Source organism: Gallinula chloropus (assembly GCF_964237585.1).
Source record: "Gallinula chloropus genome assembly, chromosome: 1".
Lineage (NCBI taxonomy): Eukaryota > Metazoa > Chordata > Aves > Gruiformes > Rallidae > Gallinula > Gallinula chloropus.
The window spans coordinates 74,855,220-74,868,208 of record NC_140085.1 but is presented as its reverse complement, the minus strand read 5'-3'; positions in this window follow the sequence as shown (position 1 = coordinate 74,868,208).

Here is a 12,989-nt window from a genome sequence, read left to right as displayed (position 1 = left end):
ATCTGAAATGTTTTGTTCTGCTGAGGGTCCTGTAAGGACTGACTTACCACTTCTAAGTATTTCCAAGTATGATCTAAAATAGATGGAAGAAGTTTGCTGGGCTCTTAAACACAGAAACAAAGGCTTCATTGAAGAAATGTAATATAGTGATTCATATGGCCTTGGCATTTCAGTGTGAAACCAGTGGTGATAACTTTTTTTTCAGTTGGGATGTCTTGGAAAAATGAGAGTTGTTCAGCTTTGAAAGTGGGAAGCGGTGTGGTGCTGGCCTGTTCTCCAGCTAGATGTAAGCACTGTGAGTGACCTGTGTGACTCCTCCCTTCCACAGGACTGCACTCTCCATCCCTTCCATTGAGACAGCTGTCATGCCATACAAGTGAATGCAAGGACCAGGAGATATATTTAATTACAGCTCTTGTTAACTGGTGGTGTTGGCTTAGTTCTCCACTTGCTCTCTCAGTAAATCTGTCGTGATTTTCTTGACGTCACTATATGAGTCACATGAAGGGTGAAGCACTGCTTGTACTTCTGCATTGCTGAAAGCTCTCTGGCTATCCACATCTGGCTCCTGCCTGCTGTGCCATATGTTAGTGATGTATTTATTCTGGTTGCTGATCAATAGGCTTGTATGAGCTCTAGCTCAGCCTCTGATTTTGAGTATGTGTGGGCAGTGCAAGCTGGGGAAACTAATCGGTGTATGTGATAGTCCAGGCTCTCGAAGTATGATGTGACAACAATGCTCGCACAGATTTCTTAGGTATCTTTATGTGCTTTACGTGCATGTTAACAGGGTTGTTTCACCCATCTTTGCCAAATGCAGGAGATTTTCAGAAGGCTTTGTGTAATTTATTTATTGATTCTGAAAAACAACGCAGCATGGGAGGCCTTGTCAGATAAAGTCGTAAATCTTTGCCTGCAATTCAGAACATGCAAGCTATGTGATTTCTTCTCCCCTGCACATACTTTTCCTACCTTTTTCACATAATCCTAGAATGGCTGGCAGGGTCCTTGGGAGGTCACGTAGTCCAACAATCCCGCTCAAGCTTCAGAACCATTACAAATGTTGTATCAAGTCAGCTGTGGATTTGGTCTGGCCATGCCTTGAAAACCTACAAGGGTGGAAGCTATTACAGCCAGCCCTGCTAACCTGTTACAGGGCTGCCCTACTACCTTCCCACAAAAATAATTTTGTTCCTACCGTCTTGAATGTCCATGCTACCTCTAGTCTTCAGAGCTCTTTGGATGCTGGTGGGAATGTCTTGTTCTCCTACCCTAGCATGCTGGGGTCCTGGGGGAGTCAGGACCTTTAACTTCCAAATAAAATTTCTTAAGAAACAGAGTAATGACAACAAAAATATTGCGAGTAATACTGTTAATCTAGCTATTGATAAATATTGATGATAATGAAAGCTTTTGGGTAAGGTTTTATGACTATTTTGCATCTTGGTATTGAAATCTAGTTCAGAATTTGGTGAGGAAAAGGGAAAAGGAATCTCCTTTTCCTTTGTTTATAATGTATCTGAAAGACTAACCTTGTAGGAAAAAGTACAATAGTTTTATCAGAAGAAAACAGAGAAAAACGTCATCAGTCTCTACTTCAGTCTTTTCAATATTAAAGAGTTTCTTTAGAGGGTTGGGGTATTTGAGGGGGTGAGGAGTGGGTCTTTGCTGTCTTCACAGTTAAAGGACCTTGTATTTTCTTCACTGAAGCATAGTTCTGAAATGTATAAAACTTAAATGTGAATTTAAGGAATCCCTAGAAAAATAACTTGAAAGTAGCGGTAGTTTCCATCTGTGTGGTCTGAGAATAGGAGAAAATATAGATTTCTGAGAGTAACATATTAAACTTCCCATTCTCAATTCCATAGTGGGTATATAAATCTTACTCTGTGTGTAGCTGATGCAGAAGCTATGGTTAAATTGAAAAGAGGACTTTATCGAGAAAATATGGGTGGCAATGCAGTTTTACGGTGGAATCTGAAATGCCTTTACTTTCCTGGGAGATGTGACAAAAGTACCTACAGAATTACTTGCTATCTCAGCATCGGTGACGTGTTCTGGAAGTGCTTTACAGGTAAAGAAAAATAAAGGGTTTTTTTAAATAACGTGGGAAGGGACCTGTGTGTCATAGTTGTCTACAAATGTCTGAGATTATCTTTTCATCATGACATGTTATGTCTGTTCTGTTAGACAGAGGTTCTAAATTGAATCCATCACTTTTTTTTAATCAGATGTGAGCTCTGCAGAGCATTGGTAAAATACCCTCTTGAGCTGCAGCAGACCCCTTTGCAGCGGGATAAAATGGGTGTCAAGGCATGTGCAAATGTTGTGATAGCATAACCTTCTCCTAGGTATGCCAGCAGCACTTTATCTGCTAAGTTTGCACAGAAATGTAGGAATAATGAGATAAAGTGCTTGCTAGTCAAATGGATGTGCTATCCATTCACTTGAAAGCTAGTAGGAATGTACAGGATGGTGGGATTGTAAAAGTAGAGTAGCAATAGTTCCTACTAAAAAGTGTTTCTAGACCTTATCTGCCCTTCTGGGGCCACAAAGGTGATTAAAGGAGAGGAACATCTTCCTTACCAGGACAGGCTGAGGGAGCTGGGTCAAGCGTGGAGAAAAGGAGACTGGGGGTGACCTCATCAGTGCCTATAAATATGTAAAGGATGAGCATGAGGAGGATGGAGCCAGGCTCTTCTCAGTTATGTCCAGTGATAGGAAAAGGGGCAGTAGGTGCAAGCTGGGGCATGGGAGGTTCCATCTGAATGTAAGAAAAAACTTATTCACTGTGAAGGTGGTGGAGTACAGGCTTCCCAGAGAGGTTGTGGGGTGTCCTTCTCCAGACACGTTCAAAACCTGCCTGGACATGTTCTTGTGTGACCTAATCTAGGTGACCCTGCTCAGGCAGGGGGGTTGGACTAGATGATCTTTCGAGGTCCCTTCCAAACCTTAACATTCTCTGTGTGATTCTGTATGACACCAGGGAGGTTGATCTTTGTGTGTGTCTTGATAAGCTTGGGCAAGCGTTTCAGTTGGTGAGTTCCTTAGTTTTAAGCTAGGAGGATTTGAACATCTCGGTGTTCCCTTAGCAGCTCTGTTTGGCTCTCATTGCGTTCACGTCACTATGTAGCAAACCTTTTGTCTCTCAGTCCGTCATCCCGTGCTCCGCGCATGCTGACATTTGGCCTACTTGGATTGATTCCTCTATTAAGCCAGAGGAAGGTTGTGACTTGGACAGTTTTAGACGATAAGCTCGGTTGGCAGTGATTTATGCTGAACTGGATTAGAATTGAATTAAGGTTTCCCGTTTTTAATTAGGCTTTGCACTGTATTGCAGTGTTTCCCACTTCCCTCAGCTTTCTCGTGCCGCAGTGAGCAAATACCTGTGCCTAATTAGTCATTATGACCCGGTAGCTGATTTTCATGTTCTCTCAGGAGTCACGCAGGGGATTTGGATTGTGGGGCTCGGAGGATTTTTGAGTGCTGCCTAAATATTGAGACGGTGCATTGCCCTCTGCAAGAGGTTTCCTGTAGTCTCTACACAGGTATTGCCCTCGGGCAGTTTAAGGATCTGAGAGCCTGAAGCTCAGTCTGCACCTTCGCTGGTGCAATTGTGGCTCCTTTCCACATGTTCTTGTGATAAGCTGGTGCTGTTGTCATGGGGCATCAGTAGGTTAAGTGAGCATCTCATAAGCTTTGTGTCAACAAAAACTTCTTCACGCTGGACTACTTAAAAAGATTTGGGGGGGGAACTGTTGTCTTTCAGCAAGTGTGGAAATAATGTTGTTCTGTAGTAGGCTCTCACCATTTGAGAAAAGGAGCTCTTTCTACTGCAGCAGTTGGGCTGCAGCAGCATCCTTGGCATTTCTGTCTGACAGAGACTTCAAGGTTAAAACAAACCACAGATTAGATAACTAGGGCTGGGCTTCAAGGCAAAATCCTGTTTCATAAAGCACTTGAAGGGCAACTTGACCTCTGCAAGAAAGTTTAAAAAAAAAAAAAACCCAAACCAACAAAAACCAGAGCCTGAACACTTATCTACCAATTATATTGTCCTGCACTCTACATTTCTTCCCATCTTACAACATCACAAGGAGAAATATCAGCAGAAGCAAGAAATCCTAACAGCGACCTGTTAGCATAACAGGACAGAAGGTTTAACTGTTCTGACGGCGCCCTGGATGCTGAAATCAGAACTTGGTAACAATTTCTCATGCTGATTTGTTCAAGCAGTCAGTTGTACTTGATCCACGACCTCAAAAGTTGTTTCAGGTAAGCTAAATACTGACTGGATAACTTCTTGGTTAATGTGCATTGTTTGTATTAACCTGCCCTTATATCCTGACTGGCAGTAAGAATCACAGAGCCATTTAGGATGGAGGGAACTTCTGAGAGTGGACTAGATGATCCAGCACTCACCTAAAGGATGTCTCAAAATGTAACTGATAGCACAGTCCCAAGCGAAAGAGCCTATCTGTCTCCATGGTATCTTAGAATGCTGAAAAACTAAAGGATTATCAGTGAATTACACTTTCAGTCAATTTGTTTAGTGTGAAGGTGTGTCTGTCTGCAGCCTTTCTCTCTTCCCTCAGCTAATGCTTTCACAATACGAAATGACTGGGGGGGCCTTTCCTTTTTTAACCTTTTTTTTTTTTCCCCCTATACTGAATAACTCATGTAGGGATATGTATCCAGTCCTGCTTGTAGTCACTGTTGGTCTTCTGTAGTGTTTAAGAGCTGTCTTTTGCAGCTCACCCTCTGAAAGATAATCTAATATTCACCCAGTGGTACTGTACTGGAGACCCTGACGTAGAGTTTTCTCTCTGTGCTGTGGGATACATACAACATGAGCGGTCTGGGTTCTATCTGCTGCCAGGACAGTGTATGCATTTCTGTGAAAGGACAGCTTTATTAAAAAAATCAAAAATCCAAACTCTGCAAGCAGTATTAAGAACTGAAAATTATCCCATACCACAGGAATGCCTTTAATTACTGGATTTGTAGAAGTAAAATCCCTCTTGCATTTTCCTCGGTCTCATGTGCAGTGGGATATTTCTTGGCTTCACGACAACAAGAGGAATGATACCTGGCATCATCTAACATAATACTTATCTGAAAGTAAAAGATGGGGTTTGAGACCCTTTGAACAAAGAGAAGCTTAGAACCCTGCTCTCCCATTCAGGGCTAAATGCTTTGGGCTACTGCTTACAGTCGCCTCCTCATCCCTGGGTCTTGTTAGTATTCAAATCCAAAGGTAAGAATTAGATACTAAGATTCCTGAGGACTTTGAGCTGTGAAGTTTCCCCCTGATGGAAAAGCCTGGATGTACAGGGGATTTTGCAGGTGCATACATCTCTGGGGGGTTCAGGCTGTCCCCGAACATTTACCTCTGTCCTGCTGCTGCTGCACAGCATAGGGAGCTCTGGGGCTGCAGGTTTTACCCAGTCCATTTCCTGGAGCCAAGGAAAAAATGTAGCCGTGTCCAGGATGCTGCCTGTGAGGTCTTGCCCTGGGTGTGTGGAGTTACTTCCACTTCAAGCCATTCCTTTCTGTCTTACACAACTGCTTTACAAATCCCTCTGGTCCGTTCTGGAAGCGCTGTCACCTGCAGTTTGGTTTCACATTTGAAACTGTGTCGCACAGATACCCGTTCTGACATTGTTATTCTAAATATTACTGTTCAAAGCGCTTGCCCAGGAGTGTATTAACGTTCAGCTTCAAAGGTAGGAGCTCCTACCCCCTCTTGGCTTTGGCATTTCTGCGAGCCGAATGTTGGAGGGGTGACAGCACATGGAAGAAAGCACGAGAACTCCAGCAAGGCTGGTATCTGATCTTGTTTCCTGCAGGTTTTCATAGCGTGTTTATCCTTAAAAGTGTGTTTTAGCAGAGTGCAGCAGTTACTGTGCCGCTGACAGTGGATTACAATATTGTTTGTTTAGGATGCAGAAGCCTGGTGTTAGATTGCTTCTTGTCAGCAAAGTGCAGGATATGCCACATGGCGTTTGCACATGGAAACAGCATGACCCCAGCCCTGGCTGTGGAATTCAGATGAAGCGATAGTGCTCCCTGGCTTTTTTTGTTTCTTCAGTAAAAGGCATGAAATTACATAACTTCATGCCGTAGCTCAATGTGGATTTAACTTTGTGAAAGCAAAGATTTCAGAAGTAGCTTGGCGATATTATAGTCTATATCCGGATACACCTAGTATTAAAGCACTACTAAAGCAAGAGGGTGTATTGCTAACATTGAAAGCTCTCCAGTTTGGGCAGTTCAGCCAGAATGTTTCGGTTTCCTGTATCTAGGATCCTAGTGAGCTTTTGTAAGGGGAAGGACTGCAAATAGTTGAACAAGCAGGACTTAGCTCCAAAGTTGTTTTTAATTAAAGGCTTTCTCTTCTGCGGACTACTCCCACTTAGAGGGTTGGAAACTCTTAAGTTTCCATGCATGGAATTTTTCTTTATTCCCCAGGGAGGACAACAAGACTTGACCACCTACAAAGGATGCAGATATTGCAGTGAAAGCAAACTCATTCCTCTCCAGGCAGAGATTGTCTGGGAAAGAAAATAAGAGCTGAAGATGTTGATTGTATGTTTCTTCTTGTAGCCCATGCACAGTGTGATTTCATATTACAGAGGAATCCAAACCACTACAGCCTGCTGTTGACTCTGCTGGTTGCATACACACAGATGAATTCCTGGGCAGTGGTAGTAGCTGTTCCAGGTCAAAGTTTATGCGGTGGAGTATGTCAAGGAGGCTTATGGTGATGAGTATCTCAAATTCAGGTTATGGTGGAAACACATGAAAAGTGACCTTACTGTGATCTTTAGGTCAGGGTGATGAGTTTTTTCCATTGAGAGCAGCTTTAATCCTCTCTCTTTTTGTGTTGCTGAACTATGTTGCTTCTAAAAGCAAAAAGAGGAAACCAGTCAAAGCTTTGTGATTGGGATATTATGGAGAGGTTGGTCTTTTCTTACCAATAATGCGATGTAGCTGTCGCATCCATAGGGACTGTCTCAGATTTATAGGGCACACACTCTGTAACTTAGGCTTTATTTTACAAGCTCATTAGTAAAGAAAATAAAGATGATAAACGGGATCGGTCCACTTCATACAAACTAGTCGCACGTGTGGATTCATGAATTCATCACTCACTCCACGAGGTTTCTAACTCCTGTTCATAACTCACAACTCGTAACTCGTGCACCTATGAGCAAAACAGTTACCTAGCGGATGGGATTAACGCACCTTTCTCCTCCATCGCGGTGTAGGCATCCCACGTATCACACCAGGAAGCACGAAAGCCTCAGCAGTCCAGCTGCTGTTGGATCGGCTTCAAAAGCTTTTTTGGCTAAGCTGACTTATTTATACCCTCCAGCTTGGAAGTCTGGTCTGTGCCATTGCCAGGAGTTAGCAGTTCCTGAAGCAGGTGCCAGACAACCAGTATGCAAGGGCTAAAGTTACAGGTGACAGCAGGCTGCAGATAATAATGGTCACATATGACCTTCCTGGCCACCGTGTCCTGCCAATGCGTTGCCTTGGCTTTGTCCTAATGGCACGGCTGCCACCAGACATTGGGCCTTAGTGTGAGCTGTTTGTTAGCCAAAATCTGAGCAGGACCAGTGCGTGGAGTCACAGTAGCTTGTAGGCAGCACAGCTGAAAGTGTGCTGCCTACACACTTTCAGCTACACTATACAAGGGGCTCAGGGACAGTCTGGGATCTCCCCGTTCCCAGTGGAAAGCCACAGCTTTGCAAACCCACCTCTCCCAGCGCCTTCCCTTCAGACACGTTCAACTGCATCTCTGCTGAACGCAGCTGTTCCTGAACAGTAACCCCTTTTGAAGGTATAGTGCCTTTCAGAGGGCTTCAGCGTGCAGAGCCTTTACGGGCACAACTTGCTACTTACTCAGCAACATTCCACTCTAGAATGGCAAAGGTCTGAGCAGTCCCGTTCTGGTTTTGAACGGATACAGATACGTTGAGAAGCAGGATGGTGAAATGCAAACAGCTGCCCTTGCCAATTCCGTTACAGTGCCCGATTTGCCGTGCTTGGCTTCTAGCCGAGAAGCATTAAATTATCGCAGTCATCCTAATAGGTTACCCAGATAGTACACAATAGACTTTACACTAAATCATAACAACTGTGTGTTGTCTGTACCTCTTATCGAGCTGCAGGATATGTATTTTCAATTATTATATTGCCTTATCCTGCTGATGTGGAGGTTGATCAAGTCTCCACATCATCAGCTGTGTTGTTTACGCTGTAGAAGAAAGGAAGATGAAAGGAGGGAGACGATTATGAAGACTTAAATTAGTGTTGGTTCCAGAAAACTTGTTGTTTATATATTGGACTTTGTTACCATGCAATAATTTTCTGAGGAGGGATGGTGGCACTAGAAGCTGTTCCTGTAACATAGGTGAGGAGGAGGGAAGAAAGCAGGAGGAGGGCTGTTTAGGTGACTGAGTTGCCGGGGGTTCCTTGGAAAAAAGTTCAGTCACCTAAAATAGTTAATGGAAAGATTGTTTGCCCTTAGAATGAGAATATGCAGTGAAAACCTTAAGCAAAATAGAAACAGAAGATGGGAATCTTAGTAAATCAGCTCAAATATTTGAGTCACTGGAGTGCATCTGGTTTAGACTATTCCATTTGAGGTGTCTGAGGTGATTAAAGTTGCAGAGCCTGAGGCCTCAACATTTTGTGGAAATTAAAGCCCCCTGAACATATGAAACACGTAGAAGCACGTGCTGCATGAATGGTCTTGAATTAGTTGCGATTGAAACCCTAGGTCTTTCTTTCTGTCACCTCCTCAGTAGCTCAGGTGTCCTAAGGACTTGCACTGATTTGATTTTTTTTTTGGGGGGGTGGGGTTTAGGGTTTTAAGGTGATCTGCACTACATGCATATAATGCATATAATGTATGACTCAATTGCACTCTCTATTTTCAACGGAAAACAAGGAAAACTTGACATGTAACAGTGCTTAAGGTGGCCCAACCACAGAATGTTGAACTGTTTCTCAGGACTGCTAGTGCCAAATACCTTATTTGGAGGAGTAGATACCCACATGTTTCTAAGCATCTTTATCTAAAAGAAGGTAATTTGGATGTTGATATTTACTGTAACTCTTCAGTTTGCTCACTTAAAAAAAAAAAACCAACAATAAAACCCAAAGCAAAGCAAACCACAAAAAACACAAGCCTTTAATTATACTTGCTGATACATTGTACTTACATAATTGATTCTTAATTTAAATGTCGTGTTTTGGATGTCTGGACTCATTACTGCAATATGTTTTGGGTAAGTTTAGGTCTTTATTTGCTCCTTATCTTGCAAGTAGGAGAAACTTTCTCTAGGCACTTTGCCTTGAGTTCCTCCCAGGATTTGGATTGCTTGCCAGGTGCTTGTGCTTAATAAGCCATTCTGGCCTCCTACCATTACATGGTATTGTATGCGTCCATAGCTGCATATCAATAAAGATTAGAAGTCCCAGCAACCACATCTCATTTAAACAAAAACTGACCAGGATCTTTTTATTAAGGTCTGTCACAAAGTTCTAAATCCTATGTATTGACTCAATCACTGCTGATAATGGCTAATCCAGACTACACAGCCAGTCCTCCATGTTTCTGTGGAGAGGAGGAGTCTACAGAAATGGATACTGGGGTTGTGTTTTTTGGTTTTGTTGAGGGTTTTTTTAATGTTTGGTAAGGAGTAGCAGTAGACACTAAAAATGTCCTATAATTAGATCTTCTATTTTTTTATTTTTGTTTCAAAAAAGAAACACAAACTAAACAATGTACTTTATACTCAATGTGATGGGTTGAATCCAGAGGGTCCATAGGCAGCTCAGCTCTTATCGCAGCATTGCTGAGCAGCTGAGATGCTGCATTGTTTTATCTGGAGTGTATATTCTTCAGTACCAGTAACTGGCATCCCAGGCACCTCATAATTAAATTCAGAAACATATGCTAAAGATCCACCATGATAGGAGGAATGATGCTAAAATTCCTTCCAGTGGGACAAGCGTGCTCACAGAAGGCTCAGTTGCCAAGCTTCTAGATGCTTTCCAGGAGTGCCTTGGCTCCTCTGAAGGTGATAGAACCCACATCGTGCGCGAGGTGTTTGTAGGGCATGTGGAGGTGAGCAGAATGAGATGGGTTAGCATGAAAAACAGTAGGGTTGCAACGTGCCCCCTGTTGAATCTTTGATTTCTGTGAGGCACTGTGCAGAAGTAGGGTGAGGGAGAATTTGAAGGAGGAGATTTAGCCAGTAATTTGGTGGAGTTTGTCTATTATGTGCATGTCTAAGGTAATTTCTGAAAATGAAGTACAAAGCTGTAGTTCACTTGGAAAAACATACGGGAAATAAGAAAGGCAGACACAAATGTGGAAGAGGTTGTGGAAGGGGAATTCATAGATTGCATATAAGGTACTAGAGACAGGGGAGGACTACTTTGTGTTCTCTGCTTTTGGCAAGTCTGCTGTCCCCAGAAAACTGGCCTGACATGACATCATCGTTCCGGGCAAAGAGACAAGATAGGATTGCTGAAGGTGCAGTGAGGAGGAAGATGCAGCCATCAAGGCTTGAGATGAATGCCTGTAACTGCACAGCCTGTGATTGAAAGGCTGTATCTTGGAAGGTACAGATAATGTAAACAGTGCCTGAAAATACAGGGGGAATCCATAAGTGGTGCTGGTTCAAAAATTGCTCCAACAGAGAAAGTAAGTAGGGACAAGAAACTAAAAACATTTTTTCCTGGCAGTATTGAATTTCACCCAACATCCATTTTCCATTGGTATCACAAACTGGCTTTTGTTTAATTGCTGTCAATTTTTCAGTATAGCACCCTGATTTTCTTGAAGAGCTTTTTACTGGGTCATTCTGCAATTTCCAGATGTGATCTTTGTGAGACTGCTTCCCAAGGGGAAGCTTGTTTGCCATGATGTCACTCATATCTACGTTTCTTACCCCTCCCAGCACGTTCTGGACCTCTTAGGTGACTTTTAGCCAAATTTAAAGAGAAAGTATGAAGTGACAGTTTCCCTAAAGTTATTAGCTGAGCAGAGCAGAGATACCCAAGTATCCTCACCTCCTGAGGTGGCATGCAGTTCCACGTCCATTTTGAGACCATTTGGCCAGTTGACCAAAGTGGTGTAGACTTGTCTCGGAGCTGGCTGTAGCAGCAGCATGGCACTGAAAGCAAGGCTAGGGGAATTTAAAGCAATGTAGTTAAGAGTAATTTTGTCCATAAGCTATTGCTGTGTATTATGATTACCTCAGATTTTGCTCTAATAAATAAAATTGCCCGAGCTCACAATTGTCTGGAGAGGGGAAATGCTGAAGTGATGCAGCTGAGTCCTATAAATACAGAATAGAAGAAGCAAAGAATTTATTCTGTGTATGGGGAAATGTGGAAGTAAGCGTAGCCAAGTGTAAGTTTAAGAAAGGGATGGGTGCCCCCTTACTTTTTTTCCCTTAATTTCCTTAGCTGTTTAAAGACTCCTTGTAGAAATATGTTCTGCTCTGTCTTGCAGACTTTTCTAGATTGCCAGGAAATTTCTTAGATAATGTTTAATGAATAATGTAGCTGCTCTCTGAATAAAGCTTTGAGATTAGCATTTTTAAAAACAGTTCTGTCTATTAAGTTGAAAGCATTTCACCTTATTTCTCTTCCAGAAATTGCATTTAATTACAGGGAGATTTCTTTTCAGAAGTCATGTAATACCGTGACTTTAAACCGATATACTTAATTGACTTCTTAAACTTCAGCTAGTTCAAATTTAAACAGACATTTCAATGGCAAGAGGTATCTTATTTCCTGCATCCTTCAGTGCAAGCATGGAAGTGGAGAAATGGGCTTGTTTGCCTGTAACTTTCCCAAAAATGTAGTGGAAGAGGGTTCTTGAAATACGAGAATTAGAATACGGCTTTTGTATGACTGTGAGCTTTATGAAGTTTGCCCTTCGTTCTCATTTGAGTCCGGGCAACACCTTGCTTTGACACCTGTGACTCAGTGTGGCTGTAGTCAGACAACAAAGCACAGCAAATGTTGCACGTGGGCTTGGATGAAGTGTAAAGAACAGGCCCGGCCTTACGAAATCAAGAGCTAAACCAGCCCTTGCCAAAGCGGAGCAGATGACCTCACTGCCTGTAGTGTAAATATTGGCAATTGAACGCAAATGGCTTCAGTCAATCCCCAACTGGCTCTAAGTGTGTGCAGACAAAGTGTAAGGGGAGAGGGAAATGGGAATGCTCCCCGGGCTGGGTCTTCCTTGAAACCAGTTGGGAGAAGGACCTGTTTTCTCTCCGTTGAAGCGAGGGCATCTAGAGTGGTAAGTCAACTCTGAAGTGAGCTCTGTGAGTGTTGTAGCCTTCATATAAATATTTCTCCTACAATGAAACAGCTTGCTTATTCCTCAGCGCTTTGTTTTGCTCGCTTTCACTCCCACACGGTATTTAGACTGCGTTAGAGATGTACAAATGTGCCTTCCACTTAATGCTGCTGCTGCTGTTCATAAAGTTGCGGTTGCTGTTTTCTCAGACGCGCTGCACGTTTGGTACTAATGAAGAACAAACACTTAGTAGGGCTTTGGAAGACATGACGTGTAGTAAATGTACGCCCGATGGCTTGAGATGATGAATCATGAGATGTTTATTTAATGCATATGGCTTTTTTTTCCTGAGCTGTTTGTCACAGAATTTATGTGCAGCGCAGTCTCCTTTGCTAATGTTATCAGGAGAAAAGAGATTCATCTGCCGCTGAATAGAACACATCCCAGCTGCCAACTGCCTTCACCTCTGCTGTGCTCCTGCCAGCCCTTCCTGGCCTGGTGGTGAGCAGTGAGGCTCCCTGGGATGCATCCACTCAGTCCCGCTGCTCTAGTAGGACTACGAGGTTTCTTATCGATACATTTTGTTTGTCATCAGCAGGAGTGCTGAGTGATGAAAAGGATGGTAAAACCACCTCAGATGATACTTCGGTCCTAA